Source organism: Anastrepha ludens, chromosome 4, assembly GCF_028408465.1.
Source record: "Anastrepha ludens isolate Willacy chromosome 4, idAnaLude1.1, whole genome shotgun sequence".
NCBI classification, from domain to species: domain Eukaryota; kingdom Metazoa; phylum Arthropoda; class Insecta; order Diptera; family Tephritidae; genus Anastrepha; species Anastrepha ludens.
The window spans coordinates 123,165,970-123,184,033 of NC_071500.1; the positions used below are offsets into that span (position 1 = coordinate 123,165,970).

Here is an 18,064-nt window from a genome sequence, read left to right on the forward strand (position 1 = left end):
TTCGAAATTTGAACTAATTTACTCATTTGCTCTTCTCACTTGATACAATATATTTCGCTTACCCTTCGTAACAATAATACTCGTAATAAATATGTATGTACCTATGTGTATAGCAGTAAGTGCATGTATGTATGTTTTTGAGTATGGATGAGCGTGTAGGTAAAATTTTGAATGTGAACAGCGCAAACTTGTTTAGCTACTTTAAGCGGAAATACAATCAGTTCACTGCCAAAAATTGCAAGCAAGTACTTATTCAAAGACAGTATGACTGTAAGTAAGTAACATACATATGTAGGTATGTATGTATCTATACGAGTATATATAATTTCAAAATTGTTAATGTGAACTAGCAATGTGTAGCTAATTATATCTGTGCTTGCAGTTAAATTTAAATGTAACTAATACCCGACGTGCTTTATGACGATTTTAAATTTCATCTTAAAACCAGTAGAAACGTTAAAAGCTAAGTGTAAAAAAATTGCATCAAATCTTAGAACAAACGATGTAAATTTGGTGTTTGTAGCGTATAGAGCCTTTGTTTTTCGCCTATAATAAGTGAATGTGAAAAGTTGTACTAAGATCCGAACAAAATTTTAATTGTGGGTCAATCTATTTTAATTGTTCTTAAGGTCAGAAGTCGAAACTGGCAACATTATTTGATTTTGCTGAAAAAACTTCAGCAAGCGTTAATGCTGGCGCTTTATTGAGATTTTGAATATCAAATGAAAAATAACATAAAAATATGTTGCATCAAATTTTGTTTTAAATTACCTTTCCCAATATTTATTACTTGGTAATACCCGGCATGAGAGCCAACCACAATAAAGCAAGACATATAATGGTTGACGGGTGCCCGGTGGAATTCACTACCACGACAGAGGGCGTAGCAGATGAAGATGTCAACTGTAGGCTAAACAAAGCAAGCGCGGCGTTCGGGTGAATGCGTGCATTATGGGCGAGTTCGCAAATATCCAGGCGCACTAAACTGCGCACATTCATCTCATTTGTAAAACCAGTATTATTGTATGGAAGTGAAACATGGCTGGTCTCCAACACCATCACACAGAGACTACAATCTTTCATCAACAAAGGCCTCCGCATTATCTGTAGAATATGCTGGCCGAACACCATCAGCGGCGACACGCTGAGGAGATTAACGAATGAGTAGCTCATCCCATGACAAATTAAATGCACGAGAATGGCACTGAACTGAAACCCGCAAGGGAGCAGAGGACGTGGTCAGCCAAAGATTACTTGGAGAAGGTCGATGTTGCGATGGGACTGCGCAAAAACAACAGACCAGAACCGTGCACGATGGAAGAGTCTTGTCGAGGTCCTATGCTCCCGAACGGAGTGAACAAGGATATAAAAGAATACCCGGCATACGTTGCTACATTTCAAGAAATAAAGTAAAATCAACCAATTAGAATAATATTAACTTCTGATCCCTTAAGGAAATTTGTCAGGACTTGTGTATGGATGTATACCACCTTAATCAAAATGTTCCCAGAACAACCGCCAGGTGATTTGAGTCAACTGATTTGATTTCTATTTTTTGTTTTTGTTAAGTTGCCACATCTTTAGTTTACATTACATTTTATCGCCATTCCTCGACATTTGTAAAAGTTACGCCGCCTGCACGTGTTTCCGAATCGTGGTGAATCCATCGCGGATGACGAAAAGGTGGCAAGCCATCGACATCGAAAATTGATGAAAAATCAATAAAGTGAAAGAAAAGGTGATCACTAACTAAATTAACCATCAGAGAGCTGGTAGAGGACTTGAACATTGCTTAACCCATTTTTACGAGGCGTAGATTTATATGTAAGTACGACATGCAATACAGACATAAGGCGAGGGCGTGGAGAGCTCCAAATGAATCGAGTCCAAAAAAACTACGTCGTTTTCCGTCAAAAAAGAAAGCTATGATTATGGATTCTATAGATTACACGCCAAAAGGTCAGACAAGAATAACGTATATTATTTCGGCGTTATGAGATGTTTACGTGCAGTAATTTGCTAAAAACGGAAGGATTTGTGGAAGAACAACTCGTGGATTTTACACCATGATAACGCACCGTCGCACAGTGCTATCGCAATCCGTGAAGTTTTGACCAAGAACGAAGCGTATACCATTAAATAGCCATCGAATCCGCCTGATATGACTACCTGCGATTTTTTTCTGTTTGATCGAATCAAAAAATCACTCGGGGAACGCCCATTGTGGGCCCAAAACACCAAAATGATAGAAAAGGTTTTTTCTCTAATTGCGGTCAACCCTCGACAGTCATTAATAAACCACCGGGACCGGCATTTTTTTTTTTGTCGGGACAACTAGCAAGTGCAGCACTCAGACATGAATTAAGTCCATTGTACTACACTTGGATTCCCTTTTAATTTTCTTCAAATCTACTTGATCTCCGAAGAAATCTGAGTAGATCTTGTGGTGCCTAAGAGCCAAGATGGTCGCTTCTTAACACATCAGTGCCAAAGACCTCAAACCTGGTTCGGAGCGAAGGCGGGGCAGACCCACAGGAAGTGGTCCTCCGTCTCATCCTCCTCTTCACAAGCGCTTCGCCCACAGAAAGGTTTGCGACAGTCGATCAGACATGACAGGTAACATCAGTTTAGTTCTGCAGCCTCTCTCAGCCTGCCAAGCTCGCTTGTGGGTGGTAGCTACCCATTTGCTAACCGTGGTTGTGATGGCCGCAGAAGAGATCGGCAAAACGGGCTCTGGGCCAAAAAAGTTGGCCTCACAGCCCATCTTAGCTAAGGAGTCAGAGGTCTCGTTACCCGCGATATCCACTTGTCCCAGGACACATGTTAACTCAGGCTATTATATCTACCGACATAGTTCAGCCTGGATTTACAGGACTTGACTACCCCTGATGTGGTTGGGGGGCTGTCTAAAGCCATAAGCGCAGCTTGGCTGTCGGAGCAGACTCTCATGCCTCTCCATCGGTTTTCCACAATAAAGTTCATCGTTTCTTGAACTGCATACACCTCCGCTTGAAACACAAATGCATGCACTCCAACAGCAAAGTGCAGTTTTGTCCCAGAACCGGAGCCATGCGCGGTCCTGGAGCCATCCGTAAAAATGCGAAAACAGTGTTTGCCGGGCTCATATTCTGAGTTTGACCACAACTGAGCCTCTGGCAGCACTACACTGTATCTCTTTTCAAGTACGACTCTTGATTGCATGGCGTCAAGGGGCATGGAGAGAATCGTTGGATCGGCGTCCATGCCTTCTCTGTTTTCCAATGCTGGATAGGAGCCGTACCAGTTCCCATTGTGTTTCAGCCTACAGATGGCTTTCAAGGCCTCTCCTTGGATGAAAGCATCAAGTGGTGGCAAACCAATCAGAGCATCTAATGCCGGGCCTGAAGTAGGCGGAAAAGCTCCGGTGTAACAGATGGTCACAGTGCATTGTAGTCTCGATAAAGTTCTCTTGACTCCCACGAGAGAGAGTCTACTCATCCAGACCACTGATGCATAGGTGATAATAGGTTTTATCATAGCCGTGTAGATCCATAGGACCTTGCTAGGAGAAAGACCCCACGTTTTCCCAAAGACACCTTTGCACTGCCAAAAAGCTGTCAGTGCTTTGGATGTCTTTGTTTCAACGTGTAAATTCCGTAGGAGCTTACTATCGAGGATTACTCCAAGATATTTAATTTTCTTGGATAACTGGATTGTGACTCTTTTAGCTTAGGCTTAACGAGTCATCAAGCTTCCTCCTTCTGGTGAAGAGGACACAATACCAGTCTTGGCGGGCTTTGCCGATTGCCCATTCGCACAGCACCAAGTGTCAATCAGATCCAGAGTTTTCTGCACTTTCCTACAGATGTTTATAAGCGAAGGACCTGTTACCAAACAAGCAATATCGTCCGCATACGCTTGTGCGTAGACTCCCGAATCGTTTAAGGTGGTGAGTAGAGGATCGATTACCATGCACCAGAGCAATGGAGACCGCACACCGCCTTGGGGGCAGCCTCTATTAACCCCGGATGACACCAGCAGATCTTTCTCCGCTCACAAGGAGACGATTCTTTGGGCCAGCATCGAACGATTCCAATTTACTAGAGACTGGATTAGATTAGACTAGATTTATTGAGACTGGTGTAGTCGTCTCTTCCAACCTTTGGGATGAAAGGGACCCTCACCATCCTCCAAGAGCGTGGTATGTAGGCCAGTGCCAGGCATGCCGAGAAGATTTTCTTCAGGGCTGCAGTCACGGACTCTGCGCCTTCCTTCAGCAAGCCAGGATATATGCCATCTAGTCCGGGCGACTTCTAGCCAGTCATACCGAGAAGGTGTAACAGCTCTAAGAACCGCCTCTATCAATAAGGGCTGTTGCCGGCTAACGCTTATCTGATTACCAGGAAAGTGAGATTCCATCAGCAAGCTGAGTGTCTCACTTTGCCTCTCCGTGAAGGAGCCATCAGATTTCCTAAGTGACCCCAGCTTTGCAGTTGGGTCCCTTTTCAGGATCCTAACCAATTTCGTCGTGTCACTCAGAGATTCAATACCGCTGCAGAATTCCGATTCGATTTCGATTCCCGAATAAGCCTCTTGTAGTTCTTCTGAACATCACGGTATCGTTCCCAGTCCTCAGCAAGGTTAGTCTTGAGGGCCCGGTTTAGAAGATTTCTCGACTCACGCCTTAACGTCTGGAGCTCTCGATTTCACCAAGGAACGGGAGTCCGGTTAGGGGAGGTCGAATTGAACAGGCTGACTCAAAACATTCAGTTAGGGCAGCGTTGAGTTTCTCAACAGCCGCCTCAATGGTCTGTTCTTTTCGAAGTCTTGGTGGCGTAACGTCAAGGTCCCGCAACGCCCCCCTAAACTTCTGTCAGTCTGTTTTCTGGGGTTTCTGAGGGCAAATAGATCGATCATAAAACTGTTTTAAACCATTTGTATAAAGCTGATTTCAAAAAGAAGGTGCCACACCCATTAACACCAAAAAACTTGACGAATCGAATTTCCACCTGCGAAGTTCATTTCTTCACACGTACAGCAATGTATTGCGAAAACAAACGTGGTTAAAGTGTGCTGAAGCAGCTCTAACGGTGGACACACCAGGGTTAAGGGCCAAGAAGGTCCTACGTATTTGGTGGGATTTGAAAAGAATCATTTACTATGAGTTACTTCCGTATGACCAAACACTAAATTCAGATCTCTACTGTCAACAACTGGGCCGTTTGAAGCTAGCGATTGACCAGAAACGACCAGAATTGGCCAACAGGAGAAGTGTTGAATTCCATCAGGGCAACACAAGGCCATACATGTCTGTAGTGAGTCGCCAAAAATTCTGGGAGCTTGGTTGGGAAGTTTTAGTGTATCCACCATATATTCCGAACCTGGCATCAAGCGATTACCATCTTTTTCTCTCATTGCAAAACTTCCTGAGTGAGAAGAAATTGGTATAAAGAGAACATTGTAAAAATCGATTACTGGAATTTAACATGGTTACAAATTATACAACAAAACGATGCACATTTGACCCAATTTCGGACAACCCGATACATCTTAAATAAAGTTTTGAATTGTTCGTAAACATTATGCGTTTGTTTCTCCCCAAACTAATATAATATTTTCCTCATCATTTCTTTACTGATTGGGATATTGTTCGACAGTTTGAATATTGAATGTCACTTTAAATTTACGCCTGCCGATAGAACAGCCTCCTTGAGACCGGAGAAATTCTCTCAATATGCCTTCTAAAAGCTGCCATCTTGCTACTGGGGCAGGCTAGAGTATACACATACCTACATATATACATTCATCATATATGTACTATATTATGCAAATATTTACATAGCCATATGTAAGTAGACTTGGTGCATCCGCTTGCATCAAAATCAACCACGAATTTGCACCAAAATGCCACACACGCTCTCATAATGTGACAAAAATACATACATACATATATGGAGACCGCCTAGAAATCCTTCTGATGGCATATATGTAAATATATTTATAAGTACATATACACATTATATGTGTTCATATACCATTACGTATATAAATAAATATTGTACAAATATTGCTACATATACATACATACATAATTTGTACATTCATATGTCGTGCGTAGACTCGTGGAGTGCACATATCCTGCTGCGTTGCAGTTCATTACGAAAAACAAATAAGAGAGCAGAAAGCCAAATAAATAATTTTGTAAGTAATCTTATATGGTTGGATATGTACCTATGTAGATATGTATGAAGAAATTTATCAGTTAATCAATCAGAAAACACATGTAAATATGTAAGTGAATATATATGTATGTCGATTTTTTAATGCGTGGTTTATATATCATCTATGTATATGTATGTTGTAGGAAAGTCTATATCTAAAGTCAATACTTGTTTTCATACACACATACATACATATGTTCATACCTATGCAATGAAAATCCAACTACTCAACAAAAATTCTAGTTCATGAATTGTTGTTTGATGCAAGAAGTCATATAGTTCGAGAGTGGTTAAAGTTGTACTAGTTACAAATTACCTAATTAAGGGTACATATTTCAGGGTTTATAAACACAAGCAAAGTTATATCAGACTGCAACAAAAGTTGGAACCCCCCCTAAATCTGAGGGTCTGGGAACGGGCCTGAAAAGCAGTATCACTGTTTTTGGTGCTTGAGAATCTAGAAGTGGAAAAAAATGTAGAAGTCAACATAAACATGTCCCATACGTTTTCTAAATCATACCTACTTTACTAGCAAAAATCATACTGTATTTCCCGAGCAGCGGTCTCCTGTATGTCATCTATTTCTTCCATTTGATTGGAAACCAACACAGAACTTTCTGACACAAAAGAAGAAGACGAATAAAGCCAACCGTCAAAAACTGTTTTGTAGCCAACTTCAAGATTGACAATATGAATAAGCGGTAACCCAGAAACAAAAACCCCTCTTTTTCCCCCTCCATCCTTCTCCCACGAACAAAATGTTTCACTTCCAAATGTTTCCCTGTGTAAATCGGAACTTTGTTAATTGTTAAGATGCTGACTATGAGCATCGCCAGTCCGAAAACACCAGTCGCTAGCATTGAAAAACGATAGAAGATGAACCACTTCAGCTACAAAGCAATGGGGTCGTAAGGTAGTTCAGAACTAGTATAACTGACTGTGGGGTACATACAAGTGTTGAAATTTTAAGCGTAACGTAAACATTTTAAGTTGCATATCGAATCACATTTGTAAATCTATACAATTTTTGTTACATTAGCCAGAAATATGTATGCACTTTATGAGAGAAGTAAACAATTAAATTAATTTTAATATAGATTGTATATAAGTATGTATATACACACAGTCATGGGCACAATTATTTTGACAAAAAAAAAAATACACACATATTTCCAATTATTTGTTTTTACATTAACGTTCCAATAATTTAAACTAAAAACCAAAAAATCGAAGTCCTTCCATAGCAACTGCTTTTAGTTGTGAATCAAACTGTTGTAGGTTCCTGGCACAATTTTTTGACACAAGAAAAGAAAAAATCTCGCTTTGTTTCAGCTTAATTAAGCTAGTTTAAGATATTAATTACAAGCTAGTAAAAAGTAAAGCCCTCTCTCACTTCAATGAGATTATAAAAGCGCTGTGATGCTGAATGTAGCAAAGTAGTGATTTCGTTCCATAGAGAAGTGAAGTCCGAAATAGTTTCTTAGTTGGTTTTATATAAACAAATATCGGTCTTACAGCAACTTTCAAGAAAGTTCTAAATTGAAATTTAACTCAAACTTAATTTAATTGTAATTTGTTTTTTTTTTTCAATTTTCCACTTAAATTTTCTTAGTTTCATCAATATTTGTATTTGACAGTTGACAGAAAAGTTTAAAGTCAGGCATATTAGTAAGCAAAAACCGCTCTTTGAAATAAATAAACATAAAAACTCGTAAAATGGAAAGAACTACTCGGACAAAAAATTGTTCTTCAAGTAATTTGTTGAATTGCTTATGTTGAAATTGCTTATGTTGAGCTTGGTGCGGAACAATGCTAGTGTGTTGGAGTGTAAGGCTACGAGCATAGTTAGGCCGGAGCAAAAAGAAAAAGCCAGGGAAAATTTCGGCGCTGCCACATTTTGGGAATTTCATATTCCATATTCCATATCCATTTATCAAAACTTCATTTACTACAATCCATTTTAAAAATAAAAAATATATTAGTCCACAGATGGCAGATGAGTTGCCAAATTGGCAATCAGCTGTCAATCTCTTTTGAAAGGGTTTTCTTCATAGAAATTGCTTTGATGGAATATTTGAAAGTTTTTGGTTTGTTTAATAATTATTAACGATATGAAAAAAGACAAGGAGAAGGAATAACTAATTTAATTGCGCAATTAGCTGCTATTAATAAACAGTTAGAGAAAATCCGTAAACGACTTTTACTGAGGCTTCAAAAAGTTCTTAATAAAATTATAAATATTATTTTTATTTAAAATTGGCGCGTACACCCTTTTTGGGTGTTTGGCCGAGCTCCTCCTCGTATTTATGGTGTGTGCCTTGATGTTGTTCCACAAATGGAGGGGCCTACAGTTTTAAGCCGACTCCGAACGGCAGATATTTTTATGGGGAGCTTTTTCATGGCAGAAATACACTCGGAGCTTTGCCATTGCCTGCCGAGGGGCGACCGCTATTAGAAAAATGTTTTTCTTAATTTTGGTCTTTTCACCGAGATTCGAACCGACGTTCTCTCTGTGAATTCCGAATGGTAGTCGCGCACCAACCCATTCGGCTAAGGCAGCCGCCGTAAATACTCGTATTACATATAATACTAAGCAGGAACCGGCCAAAGCCTCTATGGACACACATAAACAATTGAGAGTATATCAGCTCTGTTTTATTAGTGAATAAAAAACCAACGCATGTCCGTGTATTGCAGGTGAGGCACGGTAAGTTCTGGGAGCTGGACATTCCTCTCAGCACCGACCAGTTTTTTAAGGAGTGCTTTAGGATGAGCCGGGATTCCTGTGACTCTTTATGTAACCAAGTCACGTAAATTGCAAATGCAGGAAATACATCCCTTTAGACAAACGTATCGCGATGGCTTTGTATGCGCTTTGTTCTTCAGCAGAATACAGTCCGATCAGCACACTGTTCGGAGTATCAAAAGAAAACGCATGTAATATTTTACAGAATTTTTGTTCAGCGGTCTGGGATAAGCTCGCTCCTAAGTATTTATCTAGAGATTTCTTATCCAAGCGAAAATTGAAGAGTGGGAGGAATTTGGGAAAATTGGATTTCCACAATGTTTGGGTGCTCTCGGTAAGTGTGCATATTTTAACTAATGTTCAAAGATTGTTTAATTAACTTCAGATGGATGACATATTGAAATAAGACACTCAGTCAGTGATGCTGTAGACTATTATAACTAAAAGGGTTGGTACTCAATGGTTTTATTAGCCCTCGTCGACTACAGGTTAACTGTTTATACTTAGATATACGTTCGATGAAAAATTTACCTTATTTTTTCATAGGTATAGGTTTAGATATAATATATAACAATTTGGGACATCCGACCGCTAAAATGATTCTTATTAGACCGAATACTAAAACAATTTTTGGTACAAATGTTCCTGTCATTATTCTGGGAGACTCAGCATTTCGCTTTACACAGTTTATAATGAAGCCTTACCCTTACAACTCAACGGCCGGATGCAGCGAAAAGGTTTTTAATTTCCAACTTTCTAAGTATAGAAAAGTAGAAGAGAATGTTTTCGGTCACTTGAAAGCAAGGTTTAGAAGAATTGGTTAAGGCGTTGATAATAACATCAAAAATGCAATGTCAATAATAAAATGCTGTTATGTCTTGCACAATTTTGTATATGAACGTAATGATAGCATTTATAACAAATGGATCTAAAGCCAAACAAATTTCGAATTCGCAACCAGAGCTGACATACTATACTCAAGACCGCAACATCAGCGTTTTTATGTTCCTTTTAAATTTAATTTATTTAATTTTTTTTAAATTAATTTTTTTATTATTAAATTAATTAAATGGAATGAGCTGTTATCAATTAAAAAAAAATTTTCTATAAAAATACGACAGGTTTGTGATTTTCAGTATAAACTAATAGCTTGATATTTTTTTTTGGTATGTTGGAGTCTATCTTGCTTTAAAAATCTGGCTTAATAGTAAATCTTTCTTAAGTTTACGTAAAAGATGCGGTCCTCACAAAGAGTTCGACTTCCGTGTTGTGCCTTGTTGCTACTAATACTAACATAACCAACTAAAGTGTGAAACAAATTAACGGTTTTGCAAGATTAAATTGAATTATTGTATTTTGCGACACCCTCCACTTTGATGCCGGCGTTAAGCTGTGCAACCATTTCAACAATTTGTTAAAATTTTATCATATATCAATCAGATTTTAATTAACATCACAAAAAGTACGTAGATAAACCAATCTTACTTAACTGACCTTCACTTGTTAATTCAAGTACGAAAATTGAAATAAATCGATTGGTAAAATAATTGTGGCTTAACAAACTTCGCCCTCTATTCAAATCCCATCAACAGATAAATGAATAGCGTATAAAGCAATATCCAAAATATTTTGCGTACACGTTGTTGTCATTATGCACTTTGTTTTTATTTTTTATTTATGGACGGTTACCTTACGCAGCTCTGAGAAATACAAGCCAATAGCTAAGAGTATGCGTTATCAAAATAATTGTGCAGACGAATGCTTCTGTACAGAAAATTATAAAAACAAATCTCCAGATAACAGGTGACTGACATTCCTTACACTTGTCTTTATTTCAAATTTATATTAAGTGATTTTGTAATCGTATGTACATACATACATGTACATACATATATATGTATGTGCCAGTACATCCTTTGTTGGGTGTTTGGCCGAGCTCCTCCTCAATTTTTTTAAATTTATGGACGTTCAATGGAAATAAGGAAACCTGCGCTTTTATGCTACCTATGATGGTAATTTGAGTAAATGTTTTTTGAGGAAATTTTTCATTACAGGAATACTCTCATGGAAAATTTATTTTCGTCGCGCATTTTGTGTTTACATTTTAGTTATTGACATATTGAAATAATATTTTGCTGAAAATCAAGAATATATATATATATATATGTATATATGTATAATAAATATATATATAAATAATTGGCGCGTACACCCTTTTTGGGTGTTTGGCCGAGCTCCTCCTCCTATTTGTGGTGTGCGTCTTGATGTTGTTCCACAAATGGAGGGACCTACAGTTTAAAGCCGACTCCGAACGGCATATATTTTTATGAGGAGCTTTTTCATGGCAGAAATACACTCGGAGGTTTGCCTGCCGAGGGCCGACCGCTATTAGAAAAATGTTTTTCTTAATTTTGGTGTTTCAGCGAGATTCGAACCTGTATTGTGTATTGCGAATGGTAGTCATACACCAACCCATTCGGCTACGGCGGCCACCTGGTCGTCATATTGCGAGCAATTTGCGTCGTTTGGTACCTATATTGACTATTTGTAAAATGTGGCGCTTGGACTGTGAATTAGATAGTTGCCTCGTGGAATTTTGTTTGCCAGCCCGAGGTGTTCCTTGTCTTCTACATACCAGGTGGCGCAAAATTAATCACCATATCGGAAATATATAATTTTTGCAAATGGCTTTACAATTCAATCATATTTGAACTTGTGAACTGGACAGTTGCGGTATACAAACAAACAAGCAATAGAGCGAGTGAAGATTTGCATCATTCAAAATCATTTTTTTATTTAGTGAATAAGTTATTCAAAAACAAAATAGGATGATTAATTCTGGGCCACCTTGTATATAGGTTAGGTCATTATAGTGGTAGTCGGTGTGCGACCAACTCACTTAAACTTTACAGGTCCGTTATGATACCACTGGGCGACATGGGAACCTCATTTTTTTTTTTTTCGTGGAACCATTTTGGGGATCTCATGAAGTACACGATTGCTCCCATCCCCACGCCCGGCATTTCCGTGAGAGAATTTAAAAAATGTTTTCCTACTAAACCTCCTCTAATTTTAGCTAAAGCTGGACAATTGCAAATGCAGTGCTCAACTGTTTCTTCCTCTTCCTCATCGCAACAACTTCTACAACATTCACGGGAGAAAACTCCTAATCTTAAGGAATGCCAAATGGCCAATGACCGGTCCCCAAGCCACGACCTTCGTGGAAAGGCTAAGCAGTTCCTTTATCTTTTTCTTGTTTATTTGCGGCCAAGGTAACCTAGGTGTTACGCATGTGTCTTCATCTCTCCATACCCTACTGACCTTTCTGATAATGTTAGTCTTAATTATTAATTTGCTCGTAGCCATAGGTATCCCAGTGGTACTTCTATCGCTGAGCAATTGAAGAGTAGTACCTTTCCTGGCAAGCTTTACAATTACCCTCAATATCTCTGTGTCCCAGAACCCAAATAAGGCTGATCTTGAATACGACACTAACATCATTCAACACATTCAAGGCTGCCCGGCATTCCTGTTCAACCTTTAATCTTTCAAGTGCTTTTGCGCACCTAATTCCATTTTGTACACAAAATTTTATGCAACTTCTTTGATCCATTTTTTTCGATAGTAGAAATTTGCCGCAACAAGTCTTACAAGTAAGTCTGCGAAATTTGAAACCTTCACCTTATTTGTTGAACACACCTCATATGTATGTACATAGTATTCATGAAGAATCGCAATGGCACATTTTGGGAGTATAACGTGTGTATCCTTTCAACAAAAGGAACACTTTCGCCTTTATTGTTACCGAATATTAATGCTGAAATGATTTTTGTCAGTCGTTCTTGTTCGTCTTTTCAAAAGTTTTATTATTTTTCATTTACAATAGATGTTAACTGTCGGTTTCCGGCAGTGTTGTTATCGAAAACTTACCAAATCCGCTTAAAATATGGGAATAAGTCTAGTAGTTGTTATGCTATGCTATATTATGCTGTGTTTTGTCATGTTATGTTGCGTCTTTAGATGCATCTTTAGTAAATTAAATGCAAACATTTAATCCATTCACATTTTCTACAAAATTCTCTAGTACGTGTTAGCCTTTTAATACATCAGAGAGTTTATTTTCGACGAGTTACTTCCGGTGAAAGTTGTAAAACTTACTTAGCTTGATGGGATGGATATTCAAACAAGAATTCGGTGAAATAATAAACATTATATGCAGCGAGAAAATGTGACCGAATGTTCCGGCAGCCGAAACTGAAGCTGAATATTCGATCGGGCACAATTAATCAACTGATTTGTTTATATGATATTAAACACTTTAGTTGTGCTAAATTTCATGTATTTATTTTAATTGTCTTTTCAATGAATGGTGCAAATAAAATATTTACCCTCATTCATCTAAGCACGCAAAATTTATTTTCTGCCACAATATTTCAAATTTCGTTCGCAGCTAATCTATTTGTATTTTTCGTCCACAATATTTTTTAAACTTCGTTTGAAAGTTTTGTTTATGTTTGGAAATTTTGGTTTTTGGCGAATTCACTGTAAAACTTTTTTCTTTTACTTAGTTCCGGTATCTTTATGTTTTTTTTTAATTGATTGCCACATTTTCTTCACAATAATATTTTTATAGTTAAAGTTTTATTAACCGTTTTATGAGTATATACACATTCCATCATTTAATTCAGTCACCGTTGTTTTTAAATAAATTTCAGTTACATATTTTGATATAAGTCAACTTCATAAAATGGTAGGTTCATCTAATCTGACCTCTTACTGAATAGAACTTTAAAATGTTTCACTTATTTCACATGTTGTTTTACAAAATTAACCCTCGGTATTAAATTGGGCTCCCGGATCCGGCTAGAATTTTTCGACTTTGGACGTGAATTTAACATATTTTTATTATAGCTAACGACTTGAGCTTCCAGGTAGCTTCCTAAAATCTAATTTTCTATCGATTTATCGATAACTTTTTAAAAGGGATTTTCGAACAGAATGAAAAAAGGCCAGACCCGGGTGCCCAACAGGAGGTTTTAAAATAGATGTTTCATATCGAAATTAATAAACATGAAATTAAAAGGAAAAAAGTCATCCTCAAATTTAGTGTGACTATTTTTGTTTTAATTGCTTAATCTCTTTGTCCGAGACTACATATGATTAAATTCCAAACAACTTCTCATTGCCACATTTATTTCCAATAACTTGAGTTCCAATTTTTACTAGCTGTAAGATACACTCTACGATATCATTTGATCTCAAACCACCACGCCACAAATATGTAATACGATGTTAAATTATTTGTATAAATATATGCTCATACTATTATTTACTAATGCTTAAAAAATCCTTCTTTTGAATCTTAATCTTTTAATTTTAATTTAACAACCTAAATTATTTGCATTATGAAACTCGGTGGACCCTTTATTTTAATTATATGTAATGCATATCAATATAGAAATTTCTTATATTTATTTAATGGAAAGTTAATTTTTCTTTTATATTTTGCATATTACATACATACATATATGAGAGCCCCGGAATATATTAAAACCATAAGCTCGAGGAAAAAACACACTCTCATAAATCTAGAATGTGGCTGCCGGTAATCCTCTATCTTGAGATACGAAAGAAGTTCTCGTTAAATATTCCACGGAACCTGGTGGAAAAAGTTCTTTTTTTTATCGCACTTCCGAGATAAAACTTTAAATTCCTCTATTCAATGTCCAACAGCAAATTACAATGGGAGCTTGACTCTAAAACCCTATTAAAAAAAAATAAACTAAAATTAATGAGACATTTATAGGGAGTAGGGAAAATATTTAAATTAGAGACGTCTTGTTTTGGGCGTAAAAGTGGAACCGTTGAAAAGCCTGGTGAATAGCCGGGAAATTGTTGCCCCACTTTTGAAGAATAACGCTTGCCAAAAGGCGCAAAAGAAAGATAGATCCCACTTTTAAAGTACAAAGAATCTACAAGTCTCTCGGCAGGCTCATCTCTGCGAAACATGGACGATGTCGAATCAGAAGCATTCGAAAGAATGATCAACTTTAATAGTTTTGTAATGCCACGGGCATAGTAAAAGGCATACAAATACAACGGCTGATGCTCCTGTGGAAAGATAGTTCGACACTACACCCATAGGTGGGCAACGTATGAAAGGGTGTCTGCGAACACAATGAAAGGATGAAGTCCGGAAGAACCAGTTTGAATATCTCACGCGTTGTATAGTCACATAAATAATTGGTTTTATTAATTTTATTTTATTTTTTAATTCCACCCGAAAGCCTCCGATGCTAGCGCTGCACTACTTTTAGTTTGTATAATAATTTTATTGTTATGTAAACCTTTATAAAATAAAATAAATAAATAGTTTTATTGAATAAATGAATTTATGAATTAACTTTTAACACAACCATTTTTGACGTTTAAAAAACTTTTAGTTTTTTCATTCTTAACCAGATGCATATTTATGTATTCTTCATAACCCCCATAATTTAAAATTAATTAAATATTTAAAAAAAAAAAATTTTATTTTAAAACTTTTTAAGGATTCACTAAAAAATCTCAATTAACTCCTCTTTTCTAACGCTTCTCCTCATTCACGAGTACATTCAACTTAAAAAAATAAAATAAATAATTGGCGCGTACACTTCTGATAGGTGTTTGACCGAGCTCTCTCTCCTATTGGTGGCGTGCGTCTTAATGTTGTTCCACAAATGGAGGACCTACAGTTTAAAGCCGACTCCGAACGGCATATATTTTTTGAGGAGCTTTTTCATGGCAGAAATACACTCGGAGGTTTGCCTGTCGAGGGGCGACCGCTATTAGAAAAAACTATCTTCATTTTTGGTCTTTCACCGAGTTTCGAACCTACGTTCTCTCTGAATCCCGAGTGGTAGTCACGCACCAACCCATTCAGTTTCAACTTATTAGAAGGGAATAAACTAATCAAATTTTTTGCTAATATTGTCTCATAAAAATGGTACAAATGAAATTAATTTAAATTTAAAAAATTAATTTAAAATAATTATCGAATTTAATTTTTCTTTCTGATCTTTAATCGAATCATACACATTCCCGCAACTGAGAGTGTTTAAAAACATATGGAAACATACAGAAAAACCAATCCGTAGGTTTGAAGATGACAACAGCTGTAAGTCACAACAATGCAACGATTGAAATTAATTTAAACGGATCTGTGCTGAAAATGATTATTTTCTTTTGCTTTATATGCTCAGATTTTTTATATTTTTTCTTATTCTTCTTATTTTTATTAAATATTATTTTGTATGTATGTATGTATATATTTTTTATTCCTTATCCTCCTTTAAGCGTTACACTTTCAAAACATGTCTAGTTTTAATTTAATCTTGATGTTAAAAACATTCAATTTTAACTTGACAAGCCTTCGCTCGGATTAAAGGTGCTGTATGAATATGTATGAATGTACATACAAACACACACATATATACATGTGTGCATATGTAAATTACTGCTGTCGGTCTGTTGTTCTCATTGATGTAGACTTTCATTCTGCTCACTTGTTTTTAGTTTTATAGCATTTAGGTCATCAAACAAAATGTGCAGCCATTGAAGGGAGCGACGATCACTCATTAAAATTGTTGCTGCTTTTTATGTGCTCATGTCAAACACTAAACTACATTTCTCAACTTATTTACTCACATTATTTACACATTTTAATAATTATTAATAATTTTTCCAACGTGATATGCCCATTTATTTTCTTATTAGAAAATTATTGAATAAACTTGTTTATTGATCACACCTTTCAAGGCAAAATATTATATTGTACGTGCATATGCTTGCTGACGGTTCATGTTTGGTATATGTTTATTGGAATTTTTCATTATGTTTTTTGTTATAACAAATCATTTACCACTTTCTGTAGAAACAGATAAAGTTATGCATTTCCAATAAATAGGTGACTAGTTGTGTTTACTCGGTGCGCACAGGTAATGTGCACATTTGTATGGAGCTACATTTACTTACTCCATATGTATATTTGTTATCTGACAGATACACCTCGCCATATGCATGTATGTTTCTGTAATCCACATATGTATGTGTGCAAAACATTTGTCAAACGCTTTTTTATTTAACGATTGTCGTTCAGCCATTACTATTAATAAATATCGTATATAGAGCACACACACTAGTGATACTTTCATCATAACATCTTTGTCTTATCACATATTTCAAAGGGTAAACAATCGATGATAAGTTGAAACTTTCCGTATACTTAATATTCCTCACTCGATTTTTTAGTTGTAATAAAATATTAATTGAATTACTTTTGCCTTTTTTGTAATTCATTAAGACTTTTTTGTAATGTCTATGAACATTCACACGTCCATACATGTAACTACACATTTTGTGCAAGAACACAAGCCGTTTGAACGCGCTCTCTCTCAAATTGATGGCGGTGAGCTCACCACCACACACGCATCACAAAAACCAGTAGTTCGAGTACCTGATGTCAGCCAGTCAGTGGCGAAACTTCTTTCTTCTTTCAGGTATAATATTTATAATTTGTAACTACTTCAAACTGCATTAAACATTGATTTTATTCACTATGCCTATTACTTTAATTAATATATATTTATTTGATGTACACTTATTCAGTTGTATATGAATATCTACTAATTTTTTTAAATTTATAAATGCCTACTTTGTCAACCTACGCCCAATACGAGATCATTCCACCCGCGTATGTAATTGGAAGAAACTTTACGTATTTAAAGCCTACGGTGAACTGAACTAAAAATCCTAATCGTATCTTGTTCATGCACTGCCATTGCCATTCGCTGCTTACTGCTTGCTGCTTGCTGCTTGCTGTTTGACGTTCAAAGAATTCCATTGTCTGAGCACCTATTGACTGCAGAGAGAGCATGTTTTCTATCTCAGCGGCTCTCACCGGCAACTTTTCATTCAGCTATCCGCTGTTATTTGTACATAACAATAACAGGGTAGTAAAGCTGTAATGTTAACTTGAATTTAATTCGCGCAGATAACTTTTAAATAGTCCATAGAAAAGTCTCTGCTTTAAATGCACTGAACAATATGTATGCTGTTATTACCATGTTTTTAGCCAGCT

General features: G+C 36.6%; 1 protein-coding gene across 1 annotated transcript in view; it reads right to left on the reverse strand.

Annotated features, from left to right (window-relative positions):
• The window catches only part of LOC128860964 (fat-like cadherin-related tumor suppressor homolog), a 70,826-nt gene extending 53,092 nt beyond the window's left edge, over nucleotides 1-17,734 (reverse strand). Inside the window, exon 1 of the mRNA XM_054098786.1 lies at nucleotides 17,639-17,734. The gene's annotated coding sequence lies outside the window, so the exon portion shown is untranslated. The remainder of the gene's footprint in view (nucleotides 1-17,638) is intronic.
• Nucleotides 17,735-18,064: the final 330 nt, after the last annotated feature.